The sequence below is a fragment of the Aphis gossypii genome, chromosome 2, assembly GCF_020184175.1.
Source record: "Aphis gossypii isolate Hap1 chromosome 2, ASM2018417v2, whole genome shotgun sequence".
Taxonomy (NCBI): domain Eukaryota; kingdom Metazoa; phylum Arthropoda; class Insecta; order Hemiptera; family Aphididae; genus Aphis; species Aphis gossypii.
The window spans coordinates 1,617,634-1,636,432 of record NC_065531.1 but is presented as its reverse complement, the minus strand read 5'-3'; the positions used below and the strand labels follow the sequence as shown (position 1 = coordinate 1,636,432).

At 23.5% G+C, this 18,799-nt stretch overlaps 3 long non-coding RNA genes across 3 annotated transcripts; 2 read left to right on the top strand and 1 right to left on the bottom strand.

Annotated features, from left to right (window-relative positions):
* The first annotated feature begins 298 nt into the window (after positions 1-298).
* Positions 299-1,467, top strand: LOC126550542 (uncharacterized). Its single transcript, XR_007604655.1, has 3 exons — positions 299-447; positions 526-672; positions 1,339-1,467. It is a non-coding gene; the product is annotated as an uncharacterized LOC126550542 (long non-coding RNA).
* A 3,863-nt stretch (positions 1,468-5,330) lies between these two features.
* On the bottom strand, positions 5,331-6,333 carry LOC126550544 (uncharacterized). Its single transcript, XR_007604658.1, has 3 exons — positions 6,168-6,333; positions 5,927-6,074; positions 5,331-5,466 (listed from the first exon to the last, which is right to left on the bottom strand). It is a non-coding gene; the product is annotated as an uncharacterized LOC126550544 (long non-coding RNA).
* A 10,191-nt stretch (positions 6,334-16,524) lies between these two features.
* Positions 16,525-18,484, top strand: LOC114131663 (uncharacterized). The gene is made up of 3 exons (XR_003593015.2): positions 16,525-16,676; positions 16,770-16,916; positions 18,348-18,484. It is a non-coding gene; the product is annotated as an uncharacterized LOC114131663 (long non-coding RNA).
* The last annotated feature ends 315 nt before the right edge of the window (positions 18,485-18,799 follow it).

The window sequence follows — 18,799 nt, the reverse complement described above, 5'->3', positions numbered from 1 at the left end:
TAAATTTTAATATTAAGATAAGTTGATCCAATTAATAGGTTTATAGTATAATAAATAAGTATTAATTTATAATTAATATACTAATACCAACAATTTGAAAATTTCATCGTAAAAAGTACAATTTATAGTAAACCTAAAAATGTAATTTCTATAAATAATATTTTTAAATAATAACAAATGAATGAACTTCGTTATTCGTCATTTAATTATGTCCAAATTTTAATAATTTTGAAATTATTATTATTTTTTGATACACCGCTGTCGTGATAAAAAAATATTTTACAACAAAATATGATCTCTGTATGATAAAATAAAAATAATATCATTATCAAATCACGCCACGCGCCACGTAGACCCCACTTTCATCTATCGGCCAGCACAGTATATAAAGACAACCGAGATCTCGATTCCGGCATAACACAACATTTTGTGCAGATCTATTCATTGGTGAGTACAAAATGAAAAAAGTTGTATTTTCCATTGATATCAAACTAATAACATTTTGTTTATATTTTTCATTTTCAGTTTTCACTTTACTCACAAAAACCAACCAACAAATCAAAAATGGGCGCTGAAAAGGTATCCATGAACATCGTTGTCGTCGGACAAGTCCAATCTGCCAAGGCCGTCAAAATTGTCGCCAAGGCCACCCCAGCCACTAACCAATTGATGGTGAGTACAAATGATTTTCTATATAAAATTAAAATACAGTTATAGTTAGGTATGATTTTTGTTAAATGAAAATTAATATTTTTTTTATAATCACAACAGGTACACTAAATATATCGATAATTTTTCAAATATATAAAATGTAGTTTTTAAGTAAAATGTAAAAATGTAAAAATTATTTACATTCATACACACTTACATAACGGTTTTTATTTTATTTTATTGATTTTATTTTTGATCGAAAATTTTAACTTTGTCAAAGTAAACTCCATTAATTGTAATGCGAATCGGAATTGTATGTATTTGTATGTTTTGTTTTGTAATGGTTGATCATATACTAACCATTCGTATTTTGAAAAAGTGAAATCAAATATAAAAGTTGACTTTGCTATTTTTTTTTTTTACATAAAAGGCCAATAAAAACAAGTTTTTACGAATTTTAACCTAACAAATTTTGATAACAGTACATATTATAGGTACCTATATAGTTGTTGTTTGAAATGTACAAATAATGCATTAATTATTCTTCTCATGTAGCAATATCATAGTATTATTATCACATAGTATTTTGTGTGTTCTAAAATAATATGTTATAATTCATGATTACTTCTATTTACGGTATTGAAATGTAGATTTTAATTGATATTTGTTTTTTATTTTTTGTTTCAGAACTGTTAATTCATGTAGTCAATCAATCACACACTCAAAAATGCCATAGCCTAAACAATACAATAATATAATACAATTTATATCAGTATTGACACCACAAAATAAATCAGTCCTTTCCGATTTACATAACTGTTTGTTCTTATTTTTTTATTTTTACCTTTTCCAATTTTTATAATAATATTTTATATTTTTTATTCAGAAAAAAAGTATAATATTATAATATATTTTAAAAACGTATTATCGTTTTTTTTTATCATGTTCTAATGATCATGAATACCTACTTGGATAACAGTTACTCGTGTATAATATTATATCAGATGATTTCATATTTTTTTATTTATTTATTTATTTTTTTTGTTGAAACTTTATTATAACTGTTATGCAAAATGGTTTCGTAATAATTAATATAATTATTTTAGATTTTACTCAGAGTATCTAACCGAAATTATGACTGTTTAGTATAAAGGAATTTTACCATAATCCTGAGTAATAATCGGACATTAATACTCCAGAGTGTTAGGTTGGACAATGTCGTGCAAAAATAATATATTGGAATAATATTATAGGAACATAATGGATAAAATATGTTGTTAGATATGGTGTTGAAAAAAAAAACATATTAGACTGATACCACTATTAAAATTATGATTATACTATTTTTTTTTTAAGGGGCTTTTTTGTTTTTTCAAACTTTGGACTTATTTTGAAGTTATTAATGACTAATTATTATTATTTTTTTTTTGTTTTACTATATGATTTTGTAATTACATATTATTCAGTTCTGAACGAATTAATATGTGAATTTAACTTAATGTACGTAACGGTTAACGAACAACATTGTAGTATTTTAACACACATACTTTACTTTTCTTTAATCATAACATAATTATATATATCTATATATATATATAGATATATATAATTTTTTACAAATAACTAATAAATATTATAATATTGAAGATATAGCATAATATAGTAACTAAAAAAAATTTTGGGATCATTGTAAATTGATTAGTTAAAAGTTATTTGGGTATACATAAAAGTGTAGTGTGTTTATTCTAACTCCTTTACAAACTAATGTTTAATGATACAATTTTTGTTTTATATACCTAGGTAAAACAATTTGACTCTGTAATATTATATTTTATTATTTTTTTTATTAAATGAAAAATTAATGTATCAATATGTATTACTATATAAAATTGATGTTAGGTACTGGAAAAGATGATATTTAGTCAATGTTAACAATGACTAGTCAATAAAGGTAATACCTGATTTAGTAAGAAATTAACTAAGTTAGTGTAAACAAATAATTATTATTGATGGCATGTCTGAATAAAACAATTCGTTGATGATAAAATTAAAAATTATATATTATTTATTATTCAGGATAATACATAATCTTATCAATTCTTTATTATTATTTATAAACAGAGTGATTCTTTTATCAAACAACACGCATTTTCTTAAAAAGTACTGATTTTTTTTTTTTCAAATTTCTAGATACATGTTTTTCTATAATTGTATGAAATTAAAATTTTTTCAATCTTATATTTAATAGTGAAAAACTATCTACTTTTGATTTTCAAATGGCAATCTACATTAATAATTGAATAAATTTATAAAACCATTTTTTTCATGAATTTTCACTTTAAAATGTTTAACTTTCGTTGATCTTTCGGCGAGGTATAGCTGCTCAAAGTCGGTTGGTTTAGAAGGTTTTTAGGTGTTATTCATCAATAGTAATTAGCACCATCAGATCTGGGATTTTTATTTGTAAAATCCAGTAGCTATAGTATTGTACCTAATGAATTCGATATCGTCGTCCCCATGGTGTAGCGGAGAGTGGTGATATAATTTGTACCTGTTACTACCTAAATAATTATAATTAATTGGACCAATATAATTACTAATTATTAATATTCATCTACTGATGAGTTATAACACGTTTACACTCAATAAAAACTTTTCAAAACTACCTAACAATGAGAAGCTATATTAACGAAAAATGAAAATTTGAATGTGATAATTCGTAAAAAAAATAGTCATATTAATTTATGAAATTGTAAGTATCTATAGGTTGTCATTTGAAAATCAAAAGTTGATAGTGGTTTACCTAATAAAATATATAAGGGTAAAAATATGGAAGAGTTCTACAATTCTAGACCAGTATTTAAATTGATGTTAAATTTTGAAAAAAAAAATTGAAAAAAGTCAATACTTTTTGAAATAATGAGTGTTGTTTGAGAAAAAAGCATCCTGTATAACAAAGATCGTGAAACTCGACTGTAAACACTAAACATCGCTATATTTACTATTTTAATGCACATAGAAAACTATGCCACTTCCATATTTTATACTTACCAATTTTATTATAGTTAGTATATAACTTATAATCAATTATCACGATAAAATAAGATTGGGTTGACTATAAAACTATAGGAATCAATGTTTTATAATTAATTCAATTATGAAGATCACGGATAAAATATTTTATTATTTTGATTATTATTTTCCAAGAAAAATTTAATGCTGAGTTCATGGCTTTTCACCATAACAATTTCAATTTCATAGACATTTTGATGCACATTAAGGTTGATTATGACTTATATAGAGCTCCGCTACAAGATTATTAGGGAAGAAACTAAAAACCAGCAAAACATTTGTAATCTTATTGAGAAATGTATTGATCTATTTAAACAAGGACAAATTAGCAGATCGTAGTATTTAAAAAAAAATACCAAAAATTTTAACCATAAGTTTTTTTGTTATTCACTCAGTTCATTTATTTTAGATTATTATATTATTCTATTAGATTGTTTATTTTAAACGTCAACAACATTGTTGAAAGGTTAAACATATTATTATTATTAATATTTATAGAGAGTAAAATAGGTTTGAAACCGATACGGAAACGATAACTTTTAAATGAAAGGAGAGAGCCGATGTGGGTACATAGAAAATTATTATAAATTTAGAATTGAAAAAAAACATTTCCATCGAATTTTTCATATTTTTATGAATATATTGAATACAGATACATAACGTTTTAAAACATGTCAAATTTTCAATTTCCAATTAAATTTGAAACTGTATTCAATTCACTTATTACTCTATTTACTATATTTAGTAATTGTATTTAATCGTCCCATAAATAATTTTAAAATGCTCCAAAATTTCTGTATAATTAATAAACTCTAAAAATTATATACACATATTTGAGTTTTTAATTAATTTACCATGATAAAATTATAATAAATTTAATTATATTCTAAATAAATCATATTATTGGAATAAAATAAAAATTACATATTATTGTCAATAATATTTTAATTGGATGATTAAAACAGGTCTAAAACTCTAAACGTTACAAAAATATTTAAACAAAATTAAATTAAACTATGTCCCACGTTAAACTATTTTGTATCTATACTATTTACATCATTAGATATAGCGTAATTGCATAGGTAATAGATTAGGTTATGTAAGCGGAATGCACTTATTTAAAAAGCCAGGAATAATTCATGTTTATTAAATACAAAAAGATGAATTCTTACATCAGTAGTCTGATTGAATTAAAATATTTATAAATATTCGTTTTTATTTATTTATTATTATTATTATTTATTATTGCATATTAATAATAATAATATTAAAATTATTAATATTTATCGAAAAATAACCATAAACAATATTTATTTTTATTTACAGTATAATATTATTATCAAATAATAATTATTTATTATTATTATATACTGAACTTATGTCAGAAGTTCAGACTTTACCAATGAAATAGTTGAAAATCATTATTATGTTAAAAATGTTTAAATATATCTTAAGTTAGTTGATATGATATTGTAGTTAATCGAAACATATAAAAATTGTACCAATATGGAATAAGTATAAACCATTTTTCCCACTACTTTATCTTTGGACAAAGTCCTATTAGTTATTAATTAAGGAACGTAAAATAACACAAATAAATAAACGGATTGACGGAAAAGACTGATTTATTTTGCAATGTCAATACATAATATTATAATTATCAACAAACTATAAAACTATGTACTGTTTTGTCTATAGCATTTTTGAGTTTGAGATGCATGTGGAATTCGTGAGTTAACAGTTCTAAAACAAAACAAAAAAAAAAAAAAAGTTTTATAAAACATACTAAATAGTATAAATGTAAATAATTTTGGTAGAACAAAAATATTATCTATAATATAGTTTCAAATAAAATCCTTGAGGTTTATTATCAAATATTAATTACAATTAAAATAAGACATTTTATGAGTTGAATTTAGTTGTAGTAAACAGTGTTCAGAAAATTAAATGAAAACTCTAATAGATCATTAAAAGTGTATTAAACTCTATATTTGTACGAAACATATGAAACAATAAATACTCGATTAATCGATCTTATGAATCATTAAATCAATGTATGTTCTCCCCGTATAAAAATACGAAAAAAAAATAACGAATAAATATTGTTATGGAACAAAATATTAACACGAATTCAAAAAAAAATAAATACCTAAAAATTAATCAAAATTGTATTCAAAATATTTTATACAATTTATTGACTCACCATCAATTGGCTGGTGGCTGGGGCGGCTTTGGCGACCGATTTGATGGCCTTGGCAGATTGGACTTGTCCGACGACAACGATGTTCATGGTTACTTTTTCAGCGCCCATTTTTGGTTTTTGGTTTTGTTTTCGTGGAACGAAGTGTAAGCTACAAACAAAGACAAAAATATATAAAATATATGAACGGTTTAAATTAATTAAAATAAATATTATAATTTAGTAGATTATACTATATACTCACTGGTGATTAAATTTGCACAAAAATTGCGTTATGCCTCAATGGAATACCAGTACTTCCTTTTATACACTTCCTACAATCGCTTAATGTGGAGCGGCGTAGTGGCGTGATTGTAACTAGTGCTCGTTGTTGGTTGTTGCAAGTTGGCCGATAGAGCGCTTAGTAGTTATTTTTGTACATATCGTACGTCATATTATATGAAATCGAGATTGTAAATATTTCGTTAACTTAAAAAAAAATGTTTATTGACCGTTGTATGAATATGATGACATATAATTATAAGTAATGCAAAAATTACAATCAATTAAATTTAACTAAATGATACCAAATATTGAATATTTTTGTGTTAGCGTACACTAAAAATACGGTCAATATGCAACATAAAAATAATTATTTTTAATTTATAATTAAGTTTTATTTATTAAATTATCCACCGACGATTAATATTAACTATTGGTACATAACACACAAAACGTAAGAAAATATAAATATATTATGGAATTTAGGTGTTATTATAAATGGTTTAGATTTTAAACCCTAAAATCTACTATAACAATATCTACGTTCCGAAAAAATGAAACAAAAAAATACGATATTAGTTTTATTTTTCTGTAGACATTTACATTTTAGGCATGTTCAACATTTGATGGTTTTGAAATGATGAGCATTAAAATTAATCTTTTTAGTTTAAAATACGTATATTTTAAGTTATTTTGTTTTAATCATAAAATATTTTTTTAAATATTTCGCACTATTGCACACATTGCAATACTATAGTACGTGTATAATGCCGTTTTCAAAATATTTGAAATTAATAAAATTGTATTCAACTGCTTAGCTAACAGATCCATTTCTGCTCAAAATAATTTTTCGTATAAAAGGTTTATCACTGAATATAAGTTTAACACACCAAATTCAGTACCTAACCTACGTAACCTATTTGACGATGAGATACACTACAATTTTACGGTATAAATTAAATTAAGTTTATTTTGCAACTATGAATATAACTTCTCCACAATTACGCATGTGTTTTTTGTAGTTATGTACACAATTATTGTTAAAAAAAAAATTGCTTTGATTTCCAATTGAATGCATTTTACATAGGTTATATAATATATATATATATATTTTTTTTAAATCGTCTAGGAATTTAATTGAAGTAACATTAACACTCATAAATTTAGATACCAACTCCTATATAATAAAATTAATTTCTATACATATTGTTTTTTAAATGTATTACCTATTCGTTTTTGAGATGTATATTGTATATGTTTTGAAATCTTTAATCTTTTTATAGTTTTTTTTTTCTGTTGTCGAAAAATATTGAAAATTTACCACTATAATAATAATAATTATTCTTAAAACATTGTTTGCTATTTTGTATTTTACTATAAAGAATGACCGTAAATACTTTAGATTATCAACAAAAGTTTATATACCTAATCATATTCTTCATATTATGACAAATTTTATAATAATAACAACTTTATGACTCAACTGAGTTGAGTAAATCTAAACTAAATAGCTTGAATATGTTATACTTAGCAACAATTTATTTTATAAACATTTAATGTTAATTCAAAACGAGTGATCATTATTGATGACGTTATTTCTAACAATTCCGAACCATTATTTATTGCTTGTAAAATAAAATTTATATTTTACTCTTTTACACTGTATTACATACACAATAAATATTACATGTGCATATATTTAAGATTTAATATAAATTAATAAATTAAATATTAAATGAGTTAAAGATAAATTAAACTAATGAAGGAGTTATGTGATAACTTCCATGTTTTAATTTTTAGAAATATAATAAATTTGATTTATCTGCAAAAATTATTATTCCATTATACAATATCTTCATTGTTCATTAATCTATGACATTTTGAATTGTACAAAATAAAATACTGTGTTATTGTTTTGACTGATCATGTCGTATTGTTTCAGAACTGTTAATTTACAATGTCACAAATATAATTTTATATTTTGTATGTATTTATATCGCAAAATGAACCTGTTTTTTACCTAACATTTAGTAACACGATTATTTCATAACATATAAAATTAAATTTTTTTGTTATATTACTAGATTTATTATGTTCTATAATCTTATTAGGTCTAAAACTCAATAAAAAACATAAAGAACTTATCAAATTTTAGCGAAAAAATAAAATGAAAATTTTCGTTTGGATAGTGTAGCGGCGTAGTGGCGTGATTGTAACTAGTGCTCGTTGTTGGTTGTTGCAAGTTGGCCGATAGAGCGCTTAGTAGTTATTTTTGTACATATCGTTCGTCATATTGTATACACACACAAACACTATGTTACAATTAATATTAAAAACAATACAACAAATAATAAATAAAATTACTAATGTACCTACAACAAAATTAGTTAATACAAAGAAACCATGAGCGATTTGCGCACACAATATATAAAAAAAACTGTGGTAATTTGCACCTGTATGGTATAATACAATTTATGGTTTTATCATGTATACCAAATAATATAATAAGATCAAAGGCAGTTATTCGTGAAAAAAAGAATATAAATATGTAGAATGATCAACTCACTTGTTGAAAAAATAATCAAGAACAATTTATTGTATATACATTTTATTAAGTATTAATTCTATCACAGACTACGGAAGATACTGCATTGTTGAATAATTCACATATTACATAATTCACAATCACAAAAAATAATAATTTGGCAAAAGAAAAAAAAAATAATAAATATTCAGCTATAATAAAATTCATGTGCATGTGAGTGTTTGCCGATCGATCGATATCATTTTTGTGTCAATGATCAACGAATATACTTCGCTATTGTAACCGTGAAGCAGGATGATTAAAATGTATATCGATTACTGACGGCCATCGACAGTTAGTATTTATAAACTTTTACAGAGTTATGGTTTTATAATTATTTGTTATTTACTAATAACTGTATTTTATAGCCTATAACTTATTAGTTATATGAAGCTTTGGAAGAAATATGTTTTGAATTTTTAATCCTAAAAAAGCCCAATAAAACTTCCACATCAAATTATTGGTTTTGGTTCTAAAAAATAAGTATTCAAGAGTTTCGGTCCCAAGATTTTCAAATGGTTATTGTCCAAAACCGATCTATTTTAGAACAGTTCTATTACCTATATTAATATTCATTAAAAAAAAAAAAACTCGGCAAGTGGGTACCGCTGTGCTGTACATTAGGGGGTGGGGTGGACCTCGGACTAGGGTAAGTTAAATTTGAATGCAATGATAGGTATCATTGTATACGAAAAACGATTCTAAACTTAGATGATTTGTCAATCTATAATATTTAACGTTAGATATAAATACAAACAATTTTATGAATTTTGAACTACAAAATAATTTGCAAATATTCATGATTTTGACGAGTTTTTGTCGAAATTTGAACTTCAAATACTAATAAAAAAAAAATTTTGCCTATGTATTCTTATAATTTTTTAATCACTTTAAGAATAAAATATGAGGAGCTTTTTATAAAATTTTGAAGTATTTTGATTGGGCCAAAAATTTTATCAACACTTTAAAAAAAAAAATTTCAGTTGTCTATAAATAGCTCAAAAAAATCATGTAAGGAAAATGCCAATTTAAATAACTGGTAAAATTTTCAAGTATCTACGACTTATACTTTTTGAATAATAACAAATATTTAAAATCGTTTGAGGATAAATCGTTATCGTTACGCGATTTAGTAAAAATTTAAAATTCAAACGCACTTAAAATTTTTCCTATAATGATGCTTCGAGTTTTCTCTACAGTTACTTGAAGAAAAACCTATAGAAAACTTAGTGTTTTATTTTTAATCTTTAGTTATATACAAAAAACATTTTATGATTTTTCAACTTCAAAATTACTTGCAAACTTTCACGTTTTCGACAGATTTCGTAAAAATTTGAACTATAAACGTTTATAAAAAAAAATTGTGACTAACGATTTTCATCATTGAAATTCATTATATTGAATTTCAGCGGTCTATAAATAACTCAAAAAAAGTTAAACATTTTTTAAAATTTAACTGTATATAGATAACATTAACATAAACATTTGGTGAAAATTTCAAGTATTTACAGTGATTAGTTTTTGAATTACAGCCATATAAAAAAATCGATTCGGTCGAAAACTGGTTTTGCGTAAAAATTCCCGTTTTTCCGTCATTTTTTTTTTGTTTTTCTCGATTTTTTTAAAAACTCTTGGAAAATGTTTACTTTTTACCTCTATAATGCACCAAGGATATCAACTTTTCCATCGGAAACCACCCCCGAAGTTTGAAATTGAAGCATTATTTTGACTAGTTATGCTGTACACAGACACAAAAAAAACATACATCATTGTAAAATCAATACATTCATTACTCCGTTCAGAATCTAAAATTAAATTCATAATAATGAAAAGTATTTTAAAATACCAAAATCTTATAAATGTAATCATCGCTGATACAGAATATATTAAACTGACATTTTAATACTAACGTTGTAATTTAAATTAATTCATATATTTCGTTCTAGAATTAAATAAAAGTTTAAAACCTCAATCTCGATCAAAAAGCAATTTCTTAAAAAACAATATAATAATTATAATCCTAGTATTACCTTTTAAAAACTGTGAAGCAAAATATTATGTTTTTTCACACTAGATACTACCTAAAATTATACAACTTAAAATACTTAATATCATAATGTTATAATTAATTGATAAATAAAGATTATCGATCTTGAACTAACATAATTTCAATATATCTCTGATTACCAAGGTTAATGACCGAATATTATGTAAAATGAATACAATATTTGAAATTTAAATAATATAATATAAACATTTTGATAAGAAATATTTTAATCAAATCAATTTTAAATTAATTTGTCAATAATGTATAAAACCTTATGTAATAAACTTGTAACTCAAGTAGATCATATTAATACAACATAAAATGGACATAATAAGTAACTTATAATTATATGATAAAAGGCATCATATAATTATTTAAACATCACATATCAATATTAAGGATATAAAAAAGATTAAAAAAAAAAATAAGACAAGACAGATAGGACATCAGAAATAATCAGTTTATTTTTTGGTACCTATCATAACTTATATACATAAATTACATATTACTGTACAGTTACTATGGCATTTTTAAATGTATGATAGATTGAGTTTATAAATTAAAAGTTCTGTAACAAATTAAATAAATTAACAAGTCAATTAATATTATCATTTTAATAATAATAATAATTCAGCATTATCTAACGCATAATTTAATAAAGTATTAAGTCATACGAAAAAATAACCTAACTATATTATTATCTATGAAATGAATGTGTATAATTTTGATCAGGATAGAAAAAGTAATAAAAGCTCTATACAGCTATGTTTTTTTATTCATTAAAATAAATATATGTGATTAAAATCAGTAAAAACAATATATTTTTTTAAACTAGTAAATTACTAGCAAATAGTTAATATTATAAATAGTAATTATACATTTCACACTATAAAGAAAAATCAGTTAAAATTGCTTTCTACATTTTATGAGTATACGGCCAATATTAAATTTTGTAATCGGGAATTTTCGATTTGCGGCTTGTGAAGTATAAATTATAACCAGAGCAATTTTAAACGGGAGTATTATACTATGTATTGTGATGTACATTTATTGTTTGTGGTTTAAAAAAATCTACGATGGAAATAAATCAGTAGAGAATATTATACTAAAAGGCATTTAAACAGATTAATATTTTAAATAAAGACCCAGTTTTGCATAAAATGCATACTACCAACATCATATACATGCAGTCAATGGGTGTCCACAAATCATTACTTGAACGATTAAATATTAAAATTACATATTATATATATTTTATATTTTTGCATATTTTAACGAAAAATCATAGAAATATACATCTAAACTCCAAAAAGGTGTTGAGAGCAAAAAAAACTGTTATAGGTACGTTAATATAATATTAATATCAAACATTTTACGTCTCATAGAATATTTGGACGCTAAAAATAGGTTACTTAACTCACATACATAACTGTTATTCCAATTAATAACATACTACATTAAAATTTTCGTGATATTTTCCTATTTATATCAGTACATAACCATATGCATAAGTAAATTAAGGGACATACATTTAGAAGTAATTGCATGTTTAAAATGTATACATGGATCAATATACGGAATATTAGCTATAGTTGGCTGTGTTTGCGTCAAACATCAGTCAAATCATATTAACAGCCTACTATATTATAATATTTTCGGGAAATGATTATCCTAAAGATGAGTTTGTATATCCTACTTTAGGATTATTAATGAGACTATTACATGTCATGGTACTATATTACCATATTATGGTAATAGTCAGGTCATGCCACAGAACAAGAGGTGAATATAAAATATTAAATAGTATATTTATTATAATAACAGTCTAATCATAATATAGAATACATTTTATACGAATAAGTTTACAAAATGAATGGATTACTTTAATTCAAAGTAACATTTTGATTTCAGATAAATCGAATAAGTATTGTTTTTTGTAAGTCTGTCGTGGAAAAAAATCCACAAATAAAACGCTAGGTAAAATAAATATATATATATGTAATACAGAAGATACGACTTACATAAATTATTAAAATGGTATTTTTTTTTTTTTTTTACTAAGATCAAGTTTTTTGTTCAACAGAAATTCCACGAACACTATAATTTTGAGTTATACGGGATATGCCATATTAATCCAAGAAAACTACTAACTTTATCAAACAAAGCCATTGCATACTTTCTGATTCAAGTTCTTTTCAAATAAAATAAAAAAATAAGGAAATATTATAAATTTGTACAATAAAGTAACAGTCGATTATCAACTATTTCTAATATTTATGACTATAAGTTTTTAAATATTTTAGTATAAAAATGTCTATTATCTATAAATAATTAATTAATTGATATTTTAAATGTTAATTTTATAAAACATCATCAATAGATAGTTAATTATTGTAATAAATATCCACACAATTTGGATCTTATAACTCCAAGATCCAGATATATTTTTTAACAATATAGTAATTAATATTTAATATTATCATTAAGTAATTATGATTTTCAACAATTTATTAATATTGAAAATATTTCAGATATTCAGACTTCTCCAATATACTATTGAAATGTGAAAACCATAATTATGTTAAACATTTTTTAATATATTTTTAATTATTTGATGCAGTTTATGTTAATCAAATCATATTAAAATATACCTACTTCTATAAGAATAAATTAAAAATAGTGTTCACTAGTTATTTATTTATTTTTTTTTTTTTGATACCAGTAATGGCGACATAGACTAATAATTCATATTAGAAGTGTAAAATAGCACAATAAAATAACAAATAAACTAATTGACGGAGAAGACTGATTTATTTTGTAATGTCAATACAATATATTATAATTATCAAAAAATTATAAAAATAATGTACTGTTCGGGCTATGGCGTATTTGAGTTTGAGATTGACATGGATGTCATGAATTAACAGTTCTGAAACAAAACGAAAACTTTGATTTATTCAATGTATTAAATAATAAAAAATATAAAAGAATATTTATTATATAAAATTATTAGTTATAATGTAACTAAAATGAAATCATAAAAGCTTAATATATGAATAATAAGCTGAAATAAAGATAAGATTTTTTTTTTTTACAAATTAATTCTATTAAATAGTATAAAAATAATAAAAAATAAACGTTTTTCGAATTGTATATTAAAAATGTTATTTCAATTGTAAACATTTTACATTTGGAAATTATTATGTATTCAATCTGCAGATTTAATTTGTTTGGTAATATATGTTGTAAAATGTCATGATATGGATTATCTGTTACCAATACGCATAATTAGACAATCAATGTTACAATGAGATTTTCAAAAAAAAAAATATTAAAATAATTCTTATTCTTATTTTTATAGATCATTAAAGATGTAAAACAAAAACAATAATATATTATTAATAGGTACACTACATTTGTACCAATCCTATGAAACAATAAATAATCGATTTATCGATCTTATTTAAATGAATATAATATATGTACAAGGTACACGTACACATACGAAAATACGCAATATGAAAATATGTACTGAATAAATATTGTTATGGAACAAAATATTAACACGAATTCGAAAAAAAGAAACATCTAAATATTAATCAACATTTTATTCTAAATATTTTACATAATTTATAGACTCACCATCAATTTGCTGGTGGCTGGGGTGGCTTTGGCGACCGATTTGATGGCCTTGGCAGATTGGACTTGTCCTACGACAACGATGTTCATGGTTACTTTTTCAGCGCCCATTTTTGGTTTTTGATTTGTTTTCGTGGAACGAAGTGAAAACTAAAATCATAGAAAATATATATAAAATATGAACGGTTAAAATTAATTAAAATAAATATTATTATTTAGTAGACTATAATATTATATACTCACTGAAGAATAAATTTGCACAAAAATTGCGTTATGCCTTAATAGAATACCAGTACTTTCTTTTATACTCTATCGTGTCTTGTTGAAGTATAGAGTAACGCCAGGTGGCGTGATTGTATTATGTCTTTGTTGTTGGTTCACGCCTGATAAGACGTTAAATAGAGATCATCATACGTCGAATACTGTGATTTAAGGTATTACTTTTTACCTTTTATATAATTAATTCAGTATTAAAATATTTAAATCTAGTTGTCTACTCCAATACCAGTAATCTGTTAGTAATTAGATGAAATAAATAATAAAACATATGAATTTTAGGCAAACGTTATTGACCATTATTTGGAAAATTTGCATTTTGTTTTTTTAAATGACAAAATTATTTTCTACGAATGAACTTTTTTAACGGAAACGGACATTTATATTTTTGATTTTTTTCTCAAAATATATAATTTTTTCTTTTGAAATATTATATTATGTTAAACTGTTAAAGCCATGCAAATTATTCACATAGCCACATATATTTTTTTAAACATTTAAAGTATAAACTCTGATAAAATAAATGAAAAACCTAACCTAACCTAACGCAAATTGATAAAAAATAGATACATTTTTATATTGGTTTACTTAGTTTTTCATATTATGTAATTTCTATTGTATCCAGAATATATATGGCCTTGCCAATATAAAACAACGTTATTTATTAATTATTTTATAACGCATTCTAAGTTTATATATTTTCGGCTCTTCTCAAAAGCATTTTTCAATATTATGATTTATCATTGTATATAAATTTAACACCTTCATTACAGTGATCTACTTAATAATGAGGTGCACTCCAATAATATGGTATAGTATATAATAAAAAGTCTGAACATAATATAATTACATAATTCCATTTTCATTTGCTTGTGTATATTAGAATAGTGGATATGTGAATTAAACAGTATAAAAATGGAATATTTTCATGTGTCGTGTCGTATTTTCAAAATATGTTAACCATATTAAAGCATTTAAAGCTATTGATAAACGTTGTAGGTATTTTTTGATTATCCTTAGGATTTTTCATAATATGTACTTAGTATATGTTACAACTCACAATTAGTTACACAAAAAATGCATATTAACTAGATATGTAATATAAAACATTATGTAAATATTCTATGTTAGATACAAGATCGTCACTGAATTAATTGAGTTGAACAATTAAGAGTTTGTTGTCGTATAACAGTTGATTTCATTCATTTTAAACAAAGATAAAAGTGTTTCAATAAAATTAACGTTTTAAACAAATTCTGGAATATTTGTAGTATTTAAATTATTTATATACTCATTTTAGAGGAGAAATTTAGATACAAAAATATTATAGAACATAAAAAAATTAGTGCAATAATATAATTTTCAGATAAATCAAATAAATCACAAATTTACAATCTATTACACTATCTAGTTTCTAGAATATAAATTGATTATACAATCAAAAATTGAATTCTTGCCTTTTTACCGTTTATTTTAGCTAGGTTTTGTAGTGTATTAAATATAAGAAATAATCATATTTATTTATTCATAATAATATATTTATTCTCATACTTATGTATTATATTTCGTCTTAGACCCCAATTTTTTTTATTCGACATACTCATTTTAGTTTTTATTATTCAAAATTGTGTGACCTATGGACCACTAGACCCCTCCATTTACAGCCTTGTGTTGGAGTATGTATCTTGTTTTAAATATTCGGATAACAAATTAAATATACATTTAGTAAAATGTAAAATTTAAAATCATCGTATTATCTGATGTATGATGAGTAGGTAAACAAATCGCTTTTAAACGTGTTATCAGCTATGAACCAACAACGAACACTGGTTACAGTCACGCCACCTGGCGCTACTCTTTATTTTAACAAGAAATAATTGTGTATAAAAGGAGGTACTGGTGTTCCATTAAGGCATAACGCAATTTTTGTACAAATTTATTCTTCAGTGAGTATATACTATTATAGTCTACTAAATAATAATATTTATTTCAGTTAATTTAAACCGTTCATATTTTATATATTTTATCTTTGCTTGTAGCTTACACTTCGTTTCACGAAAACAAATCAAAAACCAAAAATGGGCGCTGAAAAAGTCACCATGAACATCGTTGTCGTAGGACAAGTCCAATCTGCCAAGGCCATCAAATCGGTCGCCAAAGCCACCCCAGCCACCAGCCAATTGATGGTGAGTATAAGAATATTTATGTAAAAATGTCGAATAAACATTTGATTAATATTTAGATAGACTTCTTTTTTCAAATTCGTATTAATATTTTGTTCCATTACAATATTTATTCGCTACATATTTTCATATGATGTAAGTGTATATACATATATATTCATTTAATTAATGATAGTATCGATAAATCAATTATTGATTGTTTCATATGTTTCGCACAAATTTAGAGCACTAATAATATATTATGTTATTTTTGTTATACTTTTTTAATAAGTCATTTAGATGAATAACATTTAAAAAAAAAGAGTGGTCAAGTGAGTAGCGCTCTGCTGCATAGTAGGTCAATAGGATTGATATATTAAATTCAGACTTGGCTAGTATTCCGAATAGAGTATTCTGAATACTTTTTTTTTGAAAGTATTCAACACGGTATTTTGAATACTTCTTACAAGTATTCTAAATACAGTATTCGGAATAATTTTATTACATTTTTCGTCATTGAAGTTTTTGCACTTGTATAATAACTATAAATAAAATGAAATTATTATAATATTCATTTATAAACACTGGATTGAAAAAAAATGTATTTTTATCATTGAAATTAGCAAATTTTCGTGATTTTAACATATTTCGTAAAAATTTGAATTATAAACGCTTATCAAAGAAAATTGTGACTAACGATTTTTTTTAATTACAATAAAAACCACTCATAAGGAACCTTGTATTAAATTTTCAAGTTTTGTTGGTCATCCAAAATTTTTTTATGGATACTTCAGAAAATTCGAAAAATTCAATTATCTATTAATAACTCAAAAATAGACAAAATATTTCGAAAATTTATTTTTATTATAGATAACACTAATATAAACATTTGGCGAAAATTTCAAGTATTTACAGTGATTAGTTTTTATGTTACAACCATATAAAAAATTGATTTGGTCGAAAACTGGTTTTGCATAAAAATTTCCGTTTTTCTATTATTTTTGTTTTTCTCGATTTTTTGAAGACTATTGGAAAATTCTTACTTTTAATCTCTATAATGATGCACTAAGGGTATTAAATTTTCCATCACAAACTACCCCCAAAGTTTGAAATTGAATTATTATTTCGACTAGTTATGCTGTTTAAGACACGCAAAAAAAATATATATATATATTTACATTATTGTAGAATCAATATATTCATTACCTCGTTTAGAATTTTAAATATATTATAATAAATAACTAAATACTATATAAATACTTATTAAAGTTTTTAATTTGTCAATCAATTATTAACTACTTATGAAAATTCTTATTTTTATTCCAGTTATTGCTGATAATATCACATTTTATTCAAGTGTTACATTACAACTAATAATTTTATGTTAACAAGATTCTTATATATTTTTATGTTATTTGGTGTATTGAATTAATCAAAGTTTTCGTTTTGTTTCAGAACTGTTAATTCATGACATCCATGTCAATCTCAAACTCAAATACGCCATAGCCCGAACAGTACATTATTTTTATAATTTGTTGATAATTATAATATATTGTATTGACATTACAAAATAAATCAGTCTTCTCCGTCAATTAGTTTATTTGTTATTTTATTGTGCTATTTTACACTTCTAATATGAATTATTAGTCTATGTCGCCATTACTGGTATCAAAAAAAAAAAATAAATAAATAACTAGTGAACACTATTTTTAATTTATTCTTATAGAAGTAGGTATATTTTAATATGATTTGATTAACATAAACTGCATCAAATAATTAAAAATATATTAAAAAATGTTTAACATAATTATGGTTTTCACATTTCAATAGTATATTGGAGAAGTCTGAATATCTGAAATATTTTCAATATTAATAAATTGTTGAAAATCATAATTACTTAATGATAA